Source organism: Schistocerca nitens, chromosome 6 (assembly GCF_023898315.1).
Source record: "Schistocerca nitens isolate TAMUIC-IGC-003100 chromosome 6, iqSchNite1.1, whole genome shotgun sequence".
Classification (NCBI taxonomy): domain Eukaryota; kingdom Metazoa; phylum Arthropoda; class Insecta; order Orthoptera; family Acrididae; genus Schistocerca; species Schistocerca nitens.
In genome coordinates this window covers 86,547,214-86,567,618 of record NC_064619.1, presented here as the reverse complement: position 1 = coordinate 86,567,618, position 20,405 = coordinate 86,547,214, and the positions used below count along the sequence as shown (strand labels likewise).

General features: G+C 43.5%; 1 protein-coding gene across 1 annotated transcript in view; it reads right to left on the bottom strand.

Moving 5' to 3' along the window:
* The window catches only part of LOC126263237 (5-hydroxytryptamine receptor 3A-like), a 245,169-nt gene that overhangs the window by 7,268 nt on the left and 217,496 nt on the right, over nucleotides 1-20,405 (bottom strand). The gene's annotated exons all lie outside the window — the stretch shown is intronic.

Here is a 20,405-nt window from a genome sequence, read left to right as displayed (position 1 = left end):
TGGGTTTCGAAACAGACAGTCGTGTGAAACCCAGCTCGCGTTATTCGTCCATGAGACTCAGAGGGCCATAGACACGGGTTCCCAGGTAGATGCCGCGTTTCTTGACTTCCGCAAGGCGTTTCATACAGTTCCCCACAGTCGTTTAATGAACAAAGTAAGAGCATATGGACTATCAGACCAATTGTGTGATTGGATTGAAGAGTTACTAGATAACAGAACGCGGCATGTCATTCTCAGTGGAGATAAGTCTTCCGAAGTAAGAGTGATTTCAGGTGTGCAGCAGGTGAGTGTCGTAGGACCGTTGCTATTCACAATATATATAAATGACCTTGTGGATAACATTGGAAGTTCACTGAGGCTTTCTGCAGATGATGCTGTAGTATATCGAGAGGTTGTAACAATGGAAAATGGAAAATTGTACTGTAATGCAGGAGGATCTGCAACGAATTGACGCATAGTGCAGGGAATGGCAATTGAATCTCAATGTAGACAAGTGTAATGTGCTGCAAATACATAGAAAGAAAGATCCTTTATCATTTAGCTACAATATAGCAGGTCAGCAACTGGAAGCAGTTAACACCATAAATTATCTGGGAGTAGGCATTAGGAGTGATTTAAAATGGAATGACCATATAAAATTAATCGTCGGTAAAGCAGATGCCAGACTGAGACTCATTGGAAGAATCCTAACGAAATGCAATCCGAAAACAAAGGAAGTAGGTTACAGTACACTTGTTCGCCCTCTGCTTGAATACTGCTCACCCGTGTGGGATCCGTACCAGATAGGGTTGATAGAAGAGATAGAGAAGATCCAACGGAGAGCAGCGCGCTTCGTTACAGGATCATTTAGTAATCGCGAAAGCGTTACGGAGATGTTAGATAAACTCCAGGGGAAGACTCTGCACGAGAGACGCTCAGTAGCTTGGTACGGGCTTTTGTTGAAGTTTAGAGAACATATCTTCACCGAGGAGTCAAGCAGTATATTCCTCCCTCCTACATATATCTCGCGAAGAGACTATAAGGATAAAATCAGAGAGCTTGGAGCCCACTCAGAGGCGTACCAACAATCTTTCTTTCCACGAACAATACGAGACTGGAACAGAAGGGAGAACCGATAGAGGTACTCAAAGTACCCTCGCCACACACTGTCAGGTGGCTTGCGGAGTATGGATGTAGATGTAGAGTAGATTTCCAGCATAAAGTGTCCATTCTGAAACCGTCTGACTAATGAGAACAAACTTCATAATGCACAGGGAGGAGGCGTCGATAAAAAAAGACATTGTGTTTGTATGTGTCAATACACATTAGACGAGAATGTATGTTAAGCAAACGAAGTAACAACACGATCTGCAGAACAATTTTTATCCGTAATGGTTATTGTTGGAGTTCTGATTTATGTTAATATAATAAGAAAGAAAGAACACCAGCAAAAAGTCACGAACGTGGTTTTTATTTAAAGTACGGTGCAGTTCGAGCCCTGAAGGCCCATTTCAGACGTGTGACGTGGCAGTGCCCGCTGGTCCTACTTATCATTTTATTTATCGTCTATACTCTGTAAACAACTGTGAAGTGCACGGCAAAGGGTACGTTCCACTGTAACAGTTATTGGGTTTTTTCCTGTTCCATTCACATACAGAACGTGGGGAGAATGATTGTTTAAATGCCTCCGTGTGCACTGCAATTATTGTAATCCTGTCCTCACGATCACTATGGGAGCGACAGGTAGCGGGATGTAGTATATTCCTTCAGTCATCATTTAAAGCCGGTTCTCGAAAGAAGCTTGTAAGTACGCTTTCTCGGGATACTACACATCTAACTTCGAGAGCCTGCCAGTTCCGTTCGTTCAGGATCTTTGTGAAAGTCTCCTGCGGATCAAACAAAGGTGAGACCATTCGTGCAGCCCCTCTCTGTATATGTTCAATACCTTCCGTTAGTACTATCCGGTACAGGTTCCATACATTTGAGCAATATTTTATGATGGATCGCGAGAGTGGTTAGTAAGCAATCTGCTTTCTAGACTAATTGTATTTCCCCAGTATTCTACCAATAAAATTATAAGTCTACCACCTTATTTATCCGTGACGGTGCCTTAGGACTCACTCCATTTATTTCACTACACCCAGCAATTTGTACGAGTTAACCGTTTGCGCTGTGACTCAGCGACATTGTACTCGTAGGATAGTAAGTTTTTTTTTCATTTTGTGACGTGCATAATTTTATTTTTTTGAACATTTAAAACAAGTTGCGAATCTTGCGCCACTTTGAAATTATCGTGATATGGCTGAATATGCACCTTCTTTCAGACAGTGCTTCATTACAGACAGCTGTGTCATCTTATATCCTGCATAGTCTATCCCCTCCCATTTCCTCAGTTATTATTCCTTCTCCTCCTCTAATTACCTTACGCACCACTGCCTCGTGGGTTAGTCTTAGGGGGAATGAAGGCAAAGAGAGAAACCTCGAAAGAAAATCTCGAGTCGGGTCCCAAAGGCGGCTGGAAGGCGTACCACGTCGCCTCCCAACATCTCCTGCAACCGAAGCGGCACCAGGCATACCTGCTTTCCTCTCCTCTGGACACTACCATTTAGGTCGAGAGGGAGACCCACATCGCTCAGGTCTGTAGCATCCTGAAGAGGGCACTTTAAGAGGCAGTTACCGGTTGTAAGCTCCCCCTGATTGGCCTAAGACTCGAGCACCACGGGCCACTTCCAGTGGTGGGAGAGACTGTTGCACATTATTGGACAGCTACTGCCCTCCTCGAGCTGAGCAGCCCTCAGCCAATAAGTGGCTGCCCCGCCACTATCCGCCTGCTTCGTGAGGTGCAGGGGGGGCCCAAATGGCCTGCACAGATCGGCGAATATTTCGACGTCAGCATAGGAGCACGTTGTGTCGAGGCGCCAAAAGAGCTTTTTTATCGGTGTTGTTATTATGCTTTAGTTTGTGTTGTTGTTGCGGTGCTTTGTAAAAGTTTTGCGTTAAAATGCCTGGGTGTGCTGTAACAGAGTGCTGTCGTACAGCCGAAAGACAAAAGGCACGGATATAATTTATCATTCGTTCCCAAAAGACGTTAAACTGCAGAAGGCATGGATAATGAAGTGCCACCGAAAAGATAGCTTCAATGTTGCGACGTCAACTGTTTGTTCGTTGCATTTCACATCCGATGATTATCTACGTGACTTGCGAGCAGAACTTCTCAATCTACCGCCGAAGAAAACACTTAAACCAGACGCAATGCCGAGTGTAAATATACCAGGAAGTGTACCCAGTGTTAGTGGAAATTCAGGCCCTGATGACACAGTTTCTCCGAATAGGGCAGACAGGTTGAAGGCAAGAAAGACAAGGAAAAATGCAATTGAGCTCCTGGCTAGTGTGTCTCCGAAAAAAAGGAAAATAGACCAGTCAACAGCGTCAGATGACTGTGACACTGATAGTAAACAGATCAGCGAACTCTGTAAACGTATAGAAGAATTAGAATACAGGAACCGCAGACTGACAGCTGTGCGTGCAAACCTCAGGTGTAGTGAGAATTGTTTGAAACTCAAAGTGAAAGCTTGTGATGAGACAATAAAATATCAACAAAAGTGTCAAAGGAAGCAAGTGCAGGAGAAAGTGACTAAAATATTAGGCAAATTGTTTTCAAAAACACAGATAAACTGCTTGTTGAGTGGAAAGAAACGAGCAAAATGGCAAAGGGAAGATATTTGTAAAGCGGTTACACTTCGTGCTGTGTCTAGGAAGTGTTATTTGTATTTAAGGAATCAGGTCGGTTTACCACTTCCAGGACTGTCAACATTTAAGAGATGGACGTCACGCTCTTTCAGATGCTTTCCGGGTGTGCTGACAGATGTTTTGCAACTAATGAAAGCCCACTCATCTGTATTGATAAAAACTGAACGTATGTGTGTGCTATCATTCGACGAAATGGATGTAGATAGCAGTATTACTTATGATCCTGTTGAAGATCGTGTTGTAGGGCCACACAGTAACGTGCTATTTGTTATGGTACGTGGTTTGTTTTCTGGATGGGAGCAACCCATTTACTATGATTTTGACACACAAATAACAGCTGATCGGTTAAACAGTATTATCTTCTCCGTACAAGATGTTGCTTACGATGTTGTTGCGGTAGTGTGCGACCTTGGAACAAAAAATCGATCTGTGTAGAAAGATTTTAATGTGACAGAAACAAATTCCTGCTTTTCCAATCCGCAGTATCAAAGAAGCGAATCTGGGTGTTTTCAGATGTTCCGCATTTGTTTAAATTAATGAGGAACCACTTTCTGGATAACGGACTAAAGCTTCCAAGTGGGAAAATTGTTAATAAATCTAATGTAGAAAGACTGCTCGCATTAGATAGGAGTGAAATGAAGTTCTGTCTTAAACTTTCACAGCTTCATGTCAGTATCAAGGGGAGAGAGCGTCAAAGGGTTTACTTGGCAATGCAACTTTTTTCGAGTACCACAGCTAAAGCCATAAAGTACCTAATGCCTGAAGAAGAGGAAGCAGCAATTTTTTTTCAGTTAGCGAACGACACATTTGACATTCTTAATGCTCGGAGGTACAATAAGAATGCGTTATCATGTGGTTATGGGATACATAAGGATGTTCAAGAAAGAATATTGAGAGAACTGTATACGGGTGCCGAAAAAATGCGCGTAGGCAATGCAAATCACTTGCTCCCATTCCAGAAAGGCATTATGACAACTGTTCGGTCATTATTTGGACTGTTTTCAGACCTTCAGCCACTACAAATGACATATATTTTAACTGCAAGATTGAACCAGGACGCACTGGAAAAATTTTCTCGCAGATCAGAGGAATTGGTCATTTCCATTTGAACCCTTCTCCAGCAGAAGTAAAATATCGATTACGGCTGTTACTGCTGGGACACAATGCTCATGACATTCCTCTATCAAGTGACACATCAGTAGAGGCACATGAGTGTGACGGATTTTTGACGTCACATCTGTTCACAGGAATTTTGCCTGACATGAGCGAAGCACTGCAAATGATAGATGGTGAAAAAGAGCTACGAGATATTAATTTCCCTCTTCAACCTGCACCAGAAGAATCTGCTGTCATAGAGGGATGTGACTGCTCTGCAGAAGGATTCCGTTACCTGGCTGGCTGCATTGCATATCGTGCAAAGAACTGTGACAAGACACTGGGAACGCCGTCTGCCGTTATTTTAAGCCGTACAACAAATGAAACTTATGGTTGGATTGAAGCCCTATCACGCGGTGGGCTTACAATTCCAACAGATGAGTGGCTACATAAGGTGTCTCAGTTTGAACCAATTTTTAATGAATTTAATGGATTGGATAGTATTTACAATGAAAAAAATATAGTGAAAACAATATACTCTGCTGTCAAAACTAAATATCCGGAATTTTCTTCACAAGTTATAAAACTGTATGTCAGAACACGACATTTCATTCGTATGCGGTTCCTCAATACGAAGCATAAAGTGCAGAAAGCAGCAGCAGCACAGAAGCGCAAATCAAGACAGTGGCACTCTTCTTCCACTGCAAACATTTAAACAGGTAAATCAACTATTTCAAATAATTTCCTGAGAACTTGTTGCTGTTATAAGTAGTTGCTTGTCCTTAGTAAGAGTCGCTTGCTGCGCTAGCCGCTGCCTCGTTTTGCTCTTACAGTGACGTCACTGCGCCAGCTAATCACAGCCGATTTAGATTCGGGCCCAACCTCCCTTTTAAATAACCTTGGTGAGGTGTGTGGAACTTAGAAGTAATCTTCGACAAGCGGGTTGACCCACAAAAAACAAAAAGGAAATAATAAAGGAAACACCATTTCGCACTGCCACCTGGAATGTTAGGATCGTGTATCCAAGGTACAATGATACAATGACGATACCCGAGAGGTTGCTGTAATTGACAGAGTGCTTCATCGCTCGAATTTGGACGTTGCGGGACTGCGGGAGACGCAGCTTCCAGACGAGGGCTGCGTCAAAGAGGCTAACTACAGATTGTTCTGGCAGGGGACGTCGCAAGACGAGTCAAGACTTCACGGCGTAGGATTCGCAGTTAAAAACACCGTCGTGGACTGTACTGTGCCGCCTTCTGGTGCAGGGCGGATTCTCACTGTACAGCAGTGCTCTTCAAGGGCACTGTCAACATGTTGAATCTGTATGCTTCCACTTTACCGTCAAGCGCGGAAGACAAGGAGCTGTTTTATGATTTACTCAGTGACAGAATAGCCAAAGCACCCGGCTCCGAGTCACTATATGTTTTAGAGAAGTTTCATGCTCGAGCTGAATCACGTAATGACACTTGGCCGACTTGCCTGGGTCATCATGGAGTGGTAAAAATGAATTAAAGTGGCCAAAACTGGGGAAGACTGCTGCTTTTACGGGCTATGCGTTACAAACACGTATTGAGGATTGACACAAGGTGTCCTGGAGACACCCCCAATCTCACCACTGGCATCAACTTGATTTTGCCGCCAAACCGAGAGATGACCCCTGGATCAACAAATATCAGACTGATGACTCGAACGAAATCACGAGTTTGCCAATAATTTTGAAAGTGCTTTACCAGGAAACGTACAAGCAGAAAGGAATACGGATAACAAATGGGCACACCTTCCTTGTGTCATTTACAACTCGGCAGTATTGGCATATGGAATAAAAGAAAATAGAAACAAGTACTGGTACTAGCAACATTTGGAAGACATGCAGCCTGTCATTGAGGCTAAATGGAAGCCCTTGCTTGCTTACAAAAGTAACCCAAATGGAAGATCTCGATGACTTGTGAGAAGCAAAGAACAGGACACAGCAAACATCCAGGAGATCTGCAAATAACTACTGGGCGAATTCATGAACAGGTATACAGAAAGCGGGCGATTGTGAGGATACTAAGGCAAGCAAAGGGAAGCAATTTGCCCAGCTGCCAGAAAAGCAGCTCATCTGAAGTCAAAGACAGATGGAGTCATCGCTGATGAAGGCAAGCAAGTGGAACATTGGTTTGAAAACTACCTCGAGTTGTCTGCGGCTGAGGATGACGTTAGCAGGGATGCACTTGACGCCATCAAACAAATGCCAGTTATGGAAGAACTAAATGCAATGCCTACTGTGGAAGAACTCAGTAGAGCAATAGATTCCTTTGTTAACGGGAAGGCTCCAGGGATCCCTCCAGAGGTTATTATGTATAACAGTTCTGTACTTCTCAAACACCTACACTCACTTCTCGTAACCATCTGGTAAGAATGTTACGTCCCACTGAGTATGTGGAATTCTAAGATTGTTAACATGTATTAACAGAAAGGGAATAGAAGCGATTGCAACTATTATCAAGGCATTTCACTGCTCAATGTAGATGGGAAGGCATATGCAAGAGTCATCCCAATGTGATTACAAGTCACACAGCTCCAAGAATCTACCCGGAATCTCAATGACGGTTCAGACCCAGCTGATCAATTGTGGACGTCATCTTCTCTCTAGCACATGAGCAGCAGAGGCCACTGTGCATTGCTTTTATTGACCTTGACAAGGCTCTTCAAGTTGATGCAGGAGATGCAGCTCTGGTAGCAAACAGAGAAGATGAGCTGCAATACCTAATTAACAAATTTGGTCTTACCATCGGCTCCCAAAAGACTAAGATCATGGCACAGGGAACCACCAAACCGCCATCCATCAGCACTAACGGCAGTTTTCTCCAGGTAGTTGATGACTTTGCCTGCTAGGGATCTACAATATGTAGCAACCTGTCTTTAGACGCTGAGATTACTAACAGAATCGCAAAAGTATATTTAGCATGGCTATATTGAAAAACAGAGTGTGGAACAACGAACTGCTTACAATAAAAACTAAATTGCAAGTATACAATGCTTGTGTTATCAGCACTCTTCTCTACAGCTGTGAGTCATGGACAACTCTTGCTAAGGATCTTTCAGATATCTTGAAGAGATAGAATACCCAACACCAAAGTTTTACAGCTCACAAGTACAACTAGCATTTGTGCACTGCTGAGCCACCGACGTCTAAGTTGGCTCGAATATGGCAGGCGCGTGCATGAATATCGAGAAAACTGCTGCACAGGGAACTTCAGGAGGATGGGAGGCCAGTGGGAAGACCGCTCTTTCGCTTCAAGGATGCCTGCAAAAGAGACCTGACCGAGGCCAGTACCGATCCGAGTCGCTGGGACTGCACCGCTGATGACCGTGTCATGCGGCGACTAAATGTACAAAATGGGGTCAAGCTTGCAGATAACGAACACACACAAGAGTCAATAACGAAGAGGACAAGGCAGAAAAGGAGAGCAGCTTCTGTTCCAAGTCCCTAACTTTTCACGAGCTCAAACTGCAGCAGGGACCTCTCAGCCACAGTAGATGTTGCTAGCACTGAACCAAGTACGCTACATCATGGCCCTTCGGGGACATATAGATTCTAATAAAAAAATAAGAATTGAAGCACAGGTAATTTATGTTCTAGAATGCACAGAAAATAACTTAGGCCCTAACTGTGCAGATGGAGTGGCGAGGTGACGGTGGGGGAGCGGACAGCACAGTAGTGGTGGGGGCTCGTTTCCGAACGACAACGTGTAGTAGGGGAGGAGCAGATCAACAGCTGAAGCCTATGCACAAACATCCACCAGGCCATTCAATAATTAATGTTACACTTTTTCTCTCGCCCAATTTCAGTTGAAAAAAAAAATCTGGAATTTGTTGCGGGACATCTTGGAGTATTCTCTCTTTGGCATCTATAGCTTCCTAAAGTTCTGATAGGTGGCGGGGCCCCAAGTAGCCCTCACAACGGCGTCTGTAATGGAGATACATTCCAAGAAGAGCTGTCATTGAGTTTCTTTTGGCGGAAAAACCAGAGCAACGCAGCCATTCATAGGCGGTTGCAGAAAGTCTACAGAGGCCTGGCGGTTAACGAGAGCAAGGTGAGGCGTTCGGCGAGGTATCTGCTATCTGCCAACAACGCAACAAGGCCATGCAAATCTGTTCAGTCTCCTTCATGCTGGCCAGGCAAACATAGCTATGACTCCTGCAATGTTGGAACGTGCGGACATTCTCATTCGAGGTGATCGACAGATCACAGTTCGAGACTTCCATGCTGACGCAAGGCCTCGCACAAGTTTGCGCACCCGAGAGGAGCTCAGAAAACTTTATTAGACCATTCTCCCTCATCCACTACAGCCTGGATCTCGCGCATTCCGACTTCCATCTGTTTGGCCCAATGAAGGATGCACTCTGTGGGAAGCAATACGTGGATGTTGGGGAGTTATCGATGCTGCCAGAGGTTGGCTCTGACTTCGGTCTTTAGAGTGGGACCATGCTGGCATAAAGCCCTCCCAGTAAGATGGGTACAGCTACTGTATTCAACATGGCTTATGGTGTACATAACTACAGTATCAGAATGAAAAGTGACATTCACTACTCCGGATTAAGGTTGTCTTTACCGCAAAAAGAGGTGCAGATTGCTGCAACAAAAAATTTTGATAGCTTACAGATGGATATAAAATGTCTGACAGAGACCAAAGTAAAATTTGAAAACAAATTAAAAAAGTTTCTCCTTGACAAATCCTTCTATTGTGTAGAATAATTCTGTTGCTATAATATGTAAGAGATGGTGGGTAGGATATGCTAATTTACATCTGTATATCTTAGGTCCACTATTGTTCATCATATATGGGAACGATCTTCTAATATACAACAAAACGAATTAGTTCTTTTCACTGATAAAACAAGTATTGTAATCAATTCAAACATACATACAGCAACAGAAGAAATAGTGAACAATGTTCTTAAAAGTATCATTCACTAGTTTTCTGTAAATAATCTCAATCTCAATCCTAAAAAGTCACAACATACTCAGTTCTGCACATCTAGCGGTACTACACCAATGATTCGCGCAACACATAGTGAGGAAATAATAAAAAAGCGGAAGCTTTAAAGAGCTTTGGTGTCCATATTGCCATGAACTTAAACTGGAAAAAGCCACAACTTAGTCTGGCCACAATTGTACTTAGAATCATTGCAAATCTTGGGAAGACACAAATCAGTAAGCTGATAATTCCCATTCCATAGAATAATTTCTGTTATTGTAATATGTAAAAGGTGGTAGGTAGGAATTACTAACTCACATCTCTATATTTTTCCCGAGGGCATGCAGCTTTACTGTATGGTTAAATGATGATGGCGTCCTCTTGGGTAAAATATTCCGGGGGTAAAATAGTCCCCCACTACCGAGGAGGACGTCTTTATCAGGAGAAAGAAAACTGGCGTTCTACGGATCGGAGCGTCGAATGTCAGGTCCCTTAATCGAGCAGGTAGGTTAGAAAATTTAAAAAGGGAAATGAATAGGTTAAAGTTAGATATAGTGGGAATTAGTGAAGTTCGGTGGCAGGAGGAACAAGACTTCTGGTCAGGTGAATACAGGGTTATAAATACAAAGTCAAACAGAGGTAATGCAGCAATCTGTTTAATATTGAATAGAAAAATAGGAGTGCGGGTAAGCTACTACAAACAGCATAGTGAACGCATTATTGTGGCCAAGATAGACACGAAGCCCACGCGTACTACAGTAGTACAAGTTTATATGCCAACTAGCTCTGCAGATGATGAAGAAATTGAAGAAATGTGTGATGAAATAAAAGAAATTATTCAGGTAGTGAAGGGAGACGAAAATTTAGTAGTCATGGGTGACTGGAATTCGGTAGTAGGAAAAGTGAGAGAAGGAAACGTAGTAGGTGAATATGGATTGGGGCTAAGAAATGAAAGCCGCCTGGTAGATTTTGCACAGAGCATAACTTAATCATAGCTAACACTTGGTTCAAGAATCACGAAAGAAGGTTGTATACATGGAAGAAGCCTGGAGATACTGACAGGTTTCAGATAGATTATATAATGGTAAGACAGAGATTTAGGAACCAGGTTTTAAATTGTAAGACATTTCCAGGGGCAGATGTGGATTCTGACCACAATCTATTGGTTATGACCTGTAGATTAAAACTGAAGAAACTGCAAAAAGGTGGGAACTTAAGGAGATGGGACCTGGGTAAACTGAAAGAACCAGAGGTTGTACAGAGTTTCAGGAAGAGCATAATGGAACAATTGACAGGAATGGTGCAAAGAGATACAGTAGAAGAAGAATGGGTAGCTTTGAGGGATGAAGTAGTGAAGGCAGCAGAGGATCAAGTAGGTAAAAAGACGATGGCTAATAGAAATCCTTGGGTGACAGAAGAAATACTGAATTTAACCGATGAAAGGAGAAAATATAAAAATGCAGTAAATGAAGCAGGCAAAAACGAATACAAACGTCTCAAAAATGAGATCCACAGGAAGTGCAAAATGGCTAAGCAGGGGTGGCTAAAGGACAAATGTAAGGATGTAGAGGCTTGTCTCACTAGGGGTAAGATAGATACTGCCTATAGGAAAATTAAAGAGACCTTTGGAGAAAAGAGAACCACTTGTATGAATATCAAGAGCTCAGATGGAAACACAGTTCTAAGCAAAGAAGGGAAAGCAGAAAGGGGGAAGGAGTATATAGAGTGTCTATACAAGGGCGATGTACTTGAGGACAATATTATGGAAATGGAAGAGGATGTAGAGGAAGATGAAATGGGAGATACGATACTGCGTGAAGAGTTTGACAGAGCGCTGAAAGATCTGACTCGAAACAAGGCACCGGGAGTAGACAACATTCCATCAGAACTAATGACAGCCTTGGGAGAGCCAGTCCTGACAAAACTATACAATCGGGTGAGCAAGATGTATGAGACAGGTGAAATACCCTCAGACTTCAAGAAGAATATAATAATTCCAAGCCCAAACAAAGCAGGTGCTGACAGATGTGAAAATTACAGAACTATCAGTTTAATAAGTCACGGATGCAAAATACTAACGCGAATTCTTTACAGACGAATGGAAAAACTGGTAGAAGCCGACCTCAGGGAAGATCAGTTTGGATTCAGTAGAAATATTGGAACATGTGAGGCAATACTGACTCTACGACTTATCTTAGAAAATAGATTAAGGAAAGGCAAACCTACGTTTCTAGCATTTGTAGACTTTGAGAAAGCTTTTGACAATGTTGACTGGAATACTCTCTTTCAAATTCTGAAGGTGGCAGGGGTAAAATACATGGAGCGAAAGGCTATTTACAATTTGTACAGGAACCATATGGCAGTTATAAGAGTCGAGGGGCATGAAAGGGAAGCAGTGGTTGGGAAGGGAGTGAGACAGGGTTGTAGCCTAGCAAGAAGTGAAGGAAAGAAAAGAAAAATTCGGAGTAGGTATTAAAATCCATGGAGAAGAAATAAAAACTTTGAGGTTCGCCGATGACATTGTAATTCTGTCAGAGACAGCAAAGGACTTGGAAGAGCAGTTGAACGGAATGGATAGTGTCTCGAAAGGAGGATATAAGATGAACGTCAACAAAAGCAAAACGAGGATAATGGAATGTAGACGAATTAAGTCGGGTGATGCTGAGGGAGTTAGATTAGTAAATGAAACACTTAAAGTGGATATCGAAACTAGACTGGGAATGGCAAGGAAAGCGTTTCTGAAGAAGAGAAATTTGTTAACATCGAGTATAGATTTAAGTGTCAGGAAGTCGTTTCTGAAAGTATTTGTATGGAGCGTAGCCATGTATGGAAGTGAAACTTGGACGATAACTAGTTTGGACAAGAAGAGAATAGAAGCTTTCGAAATGTGGTTCTACAGAAGAATGCTGAAAATTAGATGGGTAGATCATATAACTAATGAGGAGGTACTGAATAGGATTGGGGAGAATAGAAGTTTGTGGCACAACTTGACTAGAAGAAGGGATCGATTGATAGGACATGTTCTGAGGCATCAAGGGATCACCAATTTAGTATTGGAGGGCAGCGTGGAGGGTAAAAATCGTAGAGGGATACCAAGAGGTGAATACACTAAACAGATTCAGAAGGATGTAGGTTGCAGTAGGTACTGGGAGATGAAGAAGCTTGGACAGGATAGAGTAGTATGGTGAGCTGCATCAAACCAGTCTCAGGACTGAAGACCACAACAACAACAACATCTCTATATTTAAAAAGAATCTGTATAAATGTTTAGCATATGACCATATACAAATTAATTTGCGATGAGAATGTAAAAGACTTGTTCAATATCAGCTATTCAAGAATAAAGGAAATGACTCAGCGAAAGTCAGAAGTGCTCGAGTTGTAAACAGGTACACAAACAAAAGGTACAGAGCTTTCCTTTGTAAGCTTTCAAAATGCAATTCCTTTCTCAAGCTGTAGGAGAAACATGCACACGAACACACACACATACACTCACTCACATGCACGTGCCTGTCTCCCTTCATTGTGCTCAGTCGACTGTCATCTCTTTCCTGGCCCACGGCGAGTGTAATGGAGTGTGGTGAGGGTGCAGGATGGGGTGGGGTGATGGATGGAGAGAAGCGGGAGGCAGGGAGGCGGTTGGGGGAAAGCGTGTAGTGGCTTGTAGGAGAGTGGGGAGCCATATGTGGACTAGCTAGGTGTGCTGATAGAGGGAGCAGGTGAAGACGACTGGGCACGCGATTTCGCAGACTAGGGCATGAGATAGCAGCACACAACTAGCATCTGTGTATCTCAGAAAAGCTTGTGGTGGTGGGGAGGATCCACAGTTTGTGAAGCAGCCATTGAAATCTCGCATGTTGTGCTCTCCTACATGTTGCGCCACTGGGTGGTGCACCTTGTTTTCGCAACAGTTTAGTATAGGCCATTCATACTGGTTGATGGCTGGTTGGTTGTCATACCAATGTAAAACGCCATGCAGTGGTTGAGCAGAGCTGGTATATAATAACATGGTTGCTTCCACAGATTTCCTTTCACATGCTAACTTTTTGATTGCCTGAGCACACTACAAATATATAACTATGTCAAAGAAAAGCTATAAATAGAGATTAGTTTTACAAATTAAATGCGTTTTATTGCTGCAGAAGTAACCTCTACTTTCCAGATGAATTCGGCAGTTTATATTAAATGTAACTTCGGCGAAGTTCTTGTTAAATTTTTCCTTTCCTGACAATTTCTGCGTCGTACCCCATATGGTGAAACCAGGTTTTGGGACACGCTTCCAAATCACTTTAACAAGCTTCGACACACAGATGGTTCTTAAGTGAAGTGGAAGAGCTTCCCTTCACCTATGACCATATGAGAGAAAATGCAGAAATAGTCAGAAATATCCGAAAGTCACTGAAGATGCCTTTAATACAAAATGAAGAGTGCATCTGGAAAATAAGCACTGCTATTATACCATAAATAGCAATTAATTTTTATTATGAGTATTTATGTACTTGCTGCAGTTAATATACACATCAAAAAAGTTTTGCATCACCTTGGTTCCGAGAGTTCCGGAACGTGTACAGAAAATTGGAATAGAGATCAATATAAACACCAGTTCCGCCCTTTTTTTTGTTCATGAAAACCACCAAACAGCGAGACCGACGGAGGTGGTGGTCCAGATCGCTGTACACACTGGTACCTCTTACCCAGTAGCATGCCCTCTTGCATTGATGCGTGCCTGTATTCGTCACGGCATACTATCCGCAAGTTCACCGAGGCACTGTTGGTCCAGATTGTCCCACTTTTCAACGGCAATTCGGCGTAGATCCCTCAGAGTGGTTGGTGGGTCACGTCGTCTATAAACACCCCTTTTCAATCTACCCCAGGCTTGTTCGATAGGGTTCATGTCTGGACAACATGCAGGACACTCTAGTAGAGCGATGTCGTTATCCTGAAGGAAGTCATTCACAAGATATGCACAAGCGGGGGGGGGGGGGGGGGGGGAGGCGAATTGTCGTCTATGAAGACGAATGCCTCTCCAATATGCTGCCGCTATGGTTGCACTATCGGTGAGAGGATGGCATTCTCATATTGTACAGCCGTTAGAGCGCCTTCCATGACCACCAGCAGCACACATCGGCTCCACACAATGCCACCCCAAAACAGGAGGGAACCTCCAACTTGCTGTACTCGCTGGACAGTGTGTCTTAAGGTGTTCAGCCTGACAGCGTTGCCTCCAAACACGTCTCGGACGATTGTCTGGTTGAAGGCATATGCGACATTCATCGGTGAAGAGAACGTGATGCCAATCCTGAGCGACCATTCGGTATGTTGTTGGGCGCCCATCTGTACCACGCTGCATGATGTGGTTGCAAAGATGGACCTCGCCATGGATATCAGAAGTGAAGTTATGCATCATGCAGCCTATTGTGCGCAGTTTGAGTCATAAAACGACGTCCTGTGGCTGCACAATAATCATTATTCAACATCCATAATTCGTAGGTAGGTGTCATCCACTTCAGTAGTAGCCCTTGGGCGGCGTGAGCGAGGCAAGTCATCGACAGTTCCTGTCTCTTTGTATCTCCTCCATGTCCGAACAACATCGCTGTGGTTCAGTCTGAGACGCCTGGACAGTTCCCTTGTTGAGAGCCCTTCCTGACACAAAGTAACAATGTGGACGCGATCGAACTGCGGTATTGACCGTCGAGGCATGGTTGAACTACAGACAACACGAGCCATGTACCTCCTTCCTGTTGGAATGACTGGAACTGATTGGCTGTTGGACCCCCTCCGTCTAATAGGCGCTGCTCTTGCGTGATTGTTTATACCTTTGGGTGGGTGTAGTGACATATCTGAACAGTCAAATGGACCGTGTCTGTGATACAATATCGACAGTCAACGTCTATCTTCAGGAGTTCTGGGAACTGAGGGGGATGTTAAACCGTTTTTTGATGTGTGTAGAAGTAGCAGGATAAAGCCGGTATCACCCCACATTGTGGATTGCCTACATGAGGGGCAAGCATACATTTTGGGGCAAACATTATTGTTTTATAACCCCCTTCCCCTCGCCTGAACCTATTGTTCTGATAAGTGGTTTAGGAGCCCCTGAGCTTTGATTTACAAGCCTTGGAATAATCCAACCTTCTGAGACCCCCACCCCTACTCCTGCCCCTCCAATCCCTCACCCCCTCACCTCCTCCCCTTCTCCCCAATAGAAGCACACTTTTGACACCAAATTAATTGACTAATTACTTAAATCGATAAATTAACTATTCCCTCCCTATCCGGGAAATCTCTCAGTCCTTCCCTCCCCCCGCTCCCCCCCTGAGTCTGTGCTGGAGAGGAAGGATCTCATGATATGAAATTGAAATGAATGTCAATTAGATAACAGGGGATATACTATTTATATATAAACTTACATTTTCGGGGATTGGATCTTTTTATTTGGCGGGTAAAGCTCACACCCCGCAATAACATCTCCTAATTGCGTAACTACACTGCCGCAGATTGGAGGTGATGTCTTGTTGGACAATTTTCGTGTCTGGGCTCACGTTGACATGCAGAGATCCACTGATATAGTTCACAATGCCACCACAGGAGTCGTGCTACACCCCTCCCTCGCCACCATCCCTCGCATCTCTCTCCTCACCCCTCTCAGAAAAATTTGGCGGGAAAAAGACCTACTCTCTGTTGGAGAGGAATTACCTCATAACACATAAATTTATGTGTTGACTGCTTGGTGACAGTCTGTCTGACCTCTGAGTGTGCGGTAGGGCGGGCGTGTGGACGCCATGGGATGGGCGTGCAGCTGCTAGTAAAGCCATTATGTGTGCAGGTCTCCCCTCAGCAACTCCCACGAGGTGATGCGGGGTCCCTGCCAGGGGCAGATGGCGCGACCGCTGCTCCCAGTGGTCGCAGAGAGCTCTTTGAGATCGCCAGAGTGTGTGATCCCTAGGATTTTTTAACCTGATATGTTTAGTGGAGACGTTGCGGTGGAGGAAGGTGCTTGTATTCTCAAACGTTTGTACATACGCAACCTCATTACTTAATTTGCGTAACGTTCACGTGTGACACTCAAACACTGAAAATTTGTTTTTATTATGAATAAGTAGCATCGTAAAGTGATGCTCGGTGTTTTAAGCCAACTATTTGACTCTGTAAATTGTTAAATAATTAATTTGATAGGTTAGTGCAAATGGACTATTTCCGTCTATTTTCGTTATCTAAATTGCATCAGCTCTCCCTTTGTCCACAGCATTAGCTAATAAGAACACTGTACTCTAAGTAGAGATGAAAATCTCTGTCTGTGTGTCTGGAGACATTTTGCACAGACAAACCCCTTGAGAGAGAGACAGGAAGCGAGTCAGGAATTTCCCAATCATCAGAATGCCTCCACTTGATGCTTTGTTTGGGGGTCATGAGATCAAAGGAGGCCGACATCCGGTCTTTGGTCCGTGGTATTTAGTATCGTGACCTGTAATCAGGATATTGGACGGTTTTTGACCATCGTGGCGGCGCCTATACGATAGACACACACATGCAGGATAACCCAAAGGCTAGCTAGCTGTCTACCACATTTCATTCCATTCCTCGGTGCTTACAGTTATTACATCACAGGAAGCAGGTTGGGGTGGGGGATGCAGATGTGAGCTGTACCCAAGTGGGGCAGCCCTGTCTCTCGCAAATTGATTAAATAAACAATATGCATCAAAATATTATTGACATTGATTTGAATAACGTGTTATGAGATAATTCCTCTCCAGCAGAGTGAGTCTTTTCCTGCCATTTTTTTCTGAGAGGAGTGAGGAGGAGGATGCGAGGGATGGAGGCAGGGGGGGGGGGGTAGGACGTCTCTGGTGGTGGCATTGTGCACTATATCAGTGGATCTCTGCAGATCAAGGTGAGCCCAGACACGAAAATTTTCCAACAAGACACCACCTCCAATCTGAATCAGTGTAATTACATAATTAGGACATGTAATTGCTGGATACGAGGTGTTCACGCCAAATAAAAAGATCCAATCCCCGAAAATTTAAGTATTATATCTCATTGACATTTATTTCAATTTCATATCATGAGATCCTTCCCCTCCAGCAAAGACTAAGTCCTTTTCCTGCCAATTTCGAGCTGGGGTTGGGGGGGGGGGGTGGGGAGGGGAGGACTGGGAGATTACCCAGATAGGGAGGGTATAAATAATTTGTCTATTAAAGTGACATCAAAAGGAGGAGGGGTGTGGGTTTCTCAGAAGGATGGATTATCCCCAGCAGTCACAAATAAACGCTCTGGGGGTCATAAATCACTTAGCAGAACAATAGGTTAAGGGGAGGGTGTTTCATAAAGTAATCAATTATCCTCCTGAATGTATGTTTGCCCTTGATGTAGGCAACTTGCAATGTGGAGTGATATCAGCTTTATCCCACTATTATGATCACACCAATAAGCTTATATAGCAGAAGTTTATTCCTTTTTTTCTATTTTACGATATGATTACAGTTTAGCAATCATGTTAACTGCCAAATAAAAATAATGACGAAATAACATGTTAAGCATCTTCTAGTTTTCAGATGAGTCACTCATACAGACATAAACATCTTCTTGGCTGTAGGCTGATGGTGTTTCCATTATATTTTAAGAACAATGCTATTTGTACAGCTTCATAAAGTAGTCTTTTGCATGTTTCCTTCAGATGCTGAACCTCCCATAGAGCTCCTTCATAAAATTAGTATCACTATTTTTTAATGAAATATTGCCAACCAGACTTCGTTCAAAGTAGGTTGAAGTTGATACCATCCATGCACTCTGGGAAGACACTCGGCGTGCTGACTGATAGTAATGACAGACTCGACAAAAGGCATGCAATAGTGCCGGATTCGGACCTATATTTACTTTTTTCAGTTGGTTGGCCAATCCCAGCTTACAATGCAGATGTACAGTGGTATTATTCTCGCCATTCTGTGTTGAGTTTTCTGAGCTTTATTTCGTACTCCGTGTGGCACGTTTGCTTTCATATACAAAAGCAGAATACAAGCTAAACTCAGTGTCCTCTGCTAATGAAGTCAGGCTAGGCTGTTAGCGAGTCGAGTATCTCCCATTTGCATCGTTTCATCTAGCCCCCATCAGCCACTGCGACGAGAGTTTTCAAGCGAATAATGAATGGTCGGTTTATTCATTTTCAACATTTAACGTGTGGATTGCTGAATTCTAACATGAAAATAAAAGTGCTGTTTGACCATGATGTAACAGAAGGTGGACAGGCAATATTAGAGAACATGAATGAGCAATGTGGATGTCTGTAGTTGAAGACTAATGCAGTGAGAACTCTGGACAACGCCCTTTTCCAGTGGCAGTAGGCATATAGCTGGTAATGACGGTGCTATTGGATGAAAGTTAATACACATACGTGCTTTTCTCCTTTTCGTTTACTTAACACTCTGGCTACTTTTCTCAGTTCAAACACTTACACTTTACTCCGCTCGTCATGCTAGCTTCAACTTCACAAAGCCGAGTCATGAGTCGTGGCATTATGTTGTCGCAACGACAGCTGATAACGCAAGTAGATCAATGAACTTTGACGAAAAATCCTACATTCGGATATAATCCAAAGAGATTGCTAACAGAACATCACCACCTGCAGCGCCTCTCCTGGGATTGTGACCATATCGGTTGGACACTGCTCAGCAGTGTGGGATCCGTACCAGATAGGGTTGATAGAAGAGATAGAGAAGATCCAACGGAGAGCAGCGCGCTTCATTACAGGATCATTTAGTAATCGCGAAAGCGTTACAGAGATTATAGATAAACTCCAGCGGAAGACTCTGCAGGAAAGACGCTCAGTAGCTCGGTACGGGATTTTGTTGAAGTTTCGAGAACATATCTTCACCGAGGAGTCAAGCAGTATATTGCTCCCTCCTACGTATATCTCGCGAAGAGACCATGAGGATAAAATCAGAGAGATTAGAGTCCACACAGAGGCATAGCGACAACCCTTCTTTCCACGAACAATACGAGACTGGAGTAGAAGGGAGAACCGATAGAGGTACTCAAGGTACCCTCCACCACACACCGTCAGGTGGCTTGCGGAGTATGGATGTAGATGTAGATGTAGACACTAGATGACTGTAAAACCACGGTCTAGTCAGATCAGGCGCGATTTCAGACGGTGAAAGCTGACAGAGAATGTCACGTTATATCAGATGGGGATGTACAGTACACAGCTTCAATATCACAAACGTAATCGAAAGAGCTTCAAAGATGCAGCGATCTTACTGTCGTAGCCTTACATTCTCCCACTAAATCTTTTTCCAAATTTATCCAACATTTAGGGACACAAGGAGAAAAAAGAAAAACCTTTCAGGTCAGGAAAATATAAATTATGCAAGATAGTATAACGATAATATTATGAGAAAGATAGTTTGCTACACACCATATAAAGGAGGCGTAGAGTCATTGACACGCACGACAAAGGGATTGCTATATATCTGTGCTTTCGGCCAAAAGTTCTTCTTCTAAAGTAGAAAACACACACACATGACCCGTGTCTGTGACCACTGAAGCCAGTCTGGGAGCATCTGTGTCTGATGGGATAAGCAATTCGTGGGTGGTGCAGGTAGGGAAGAGGCTGGGGTACAG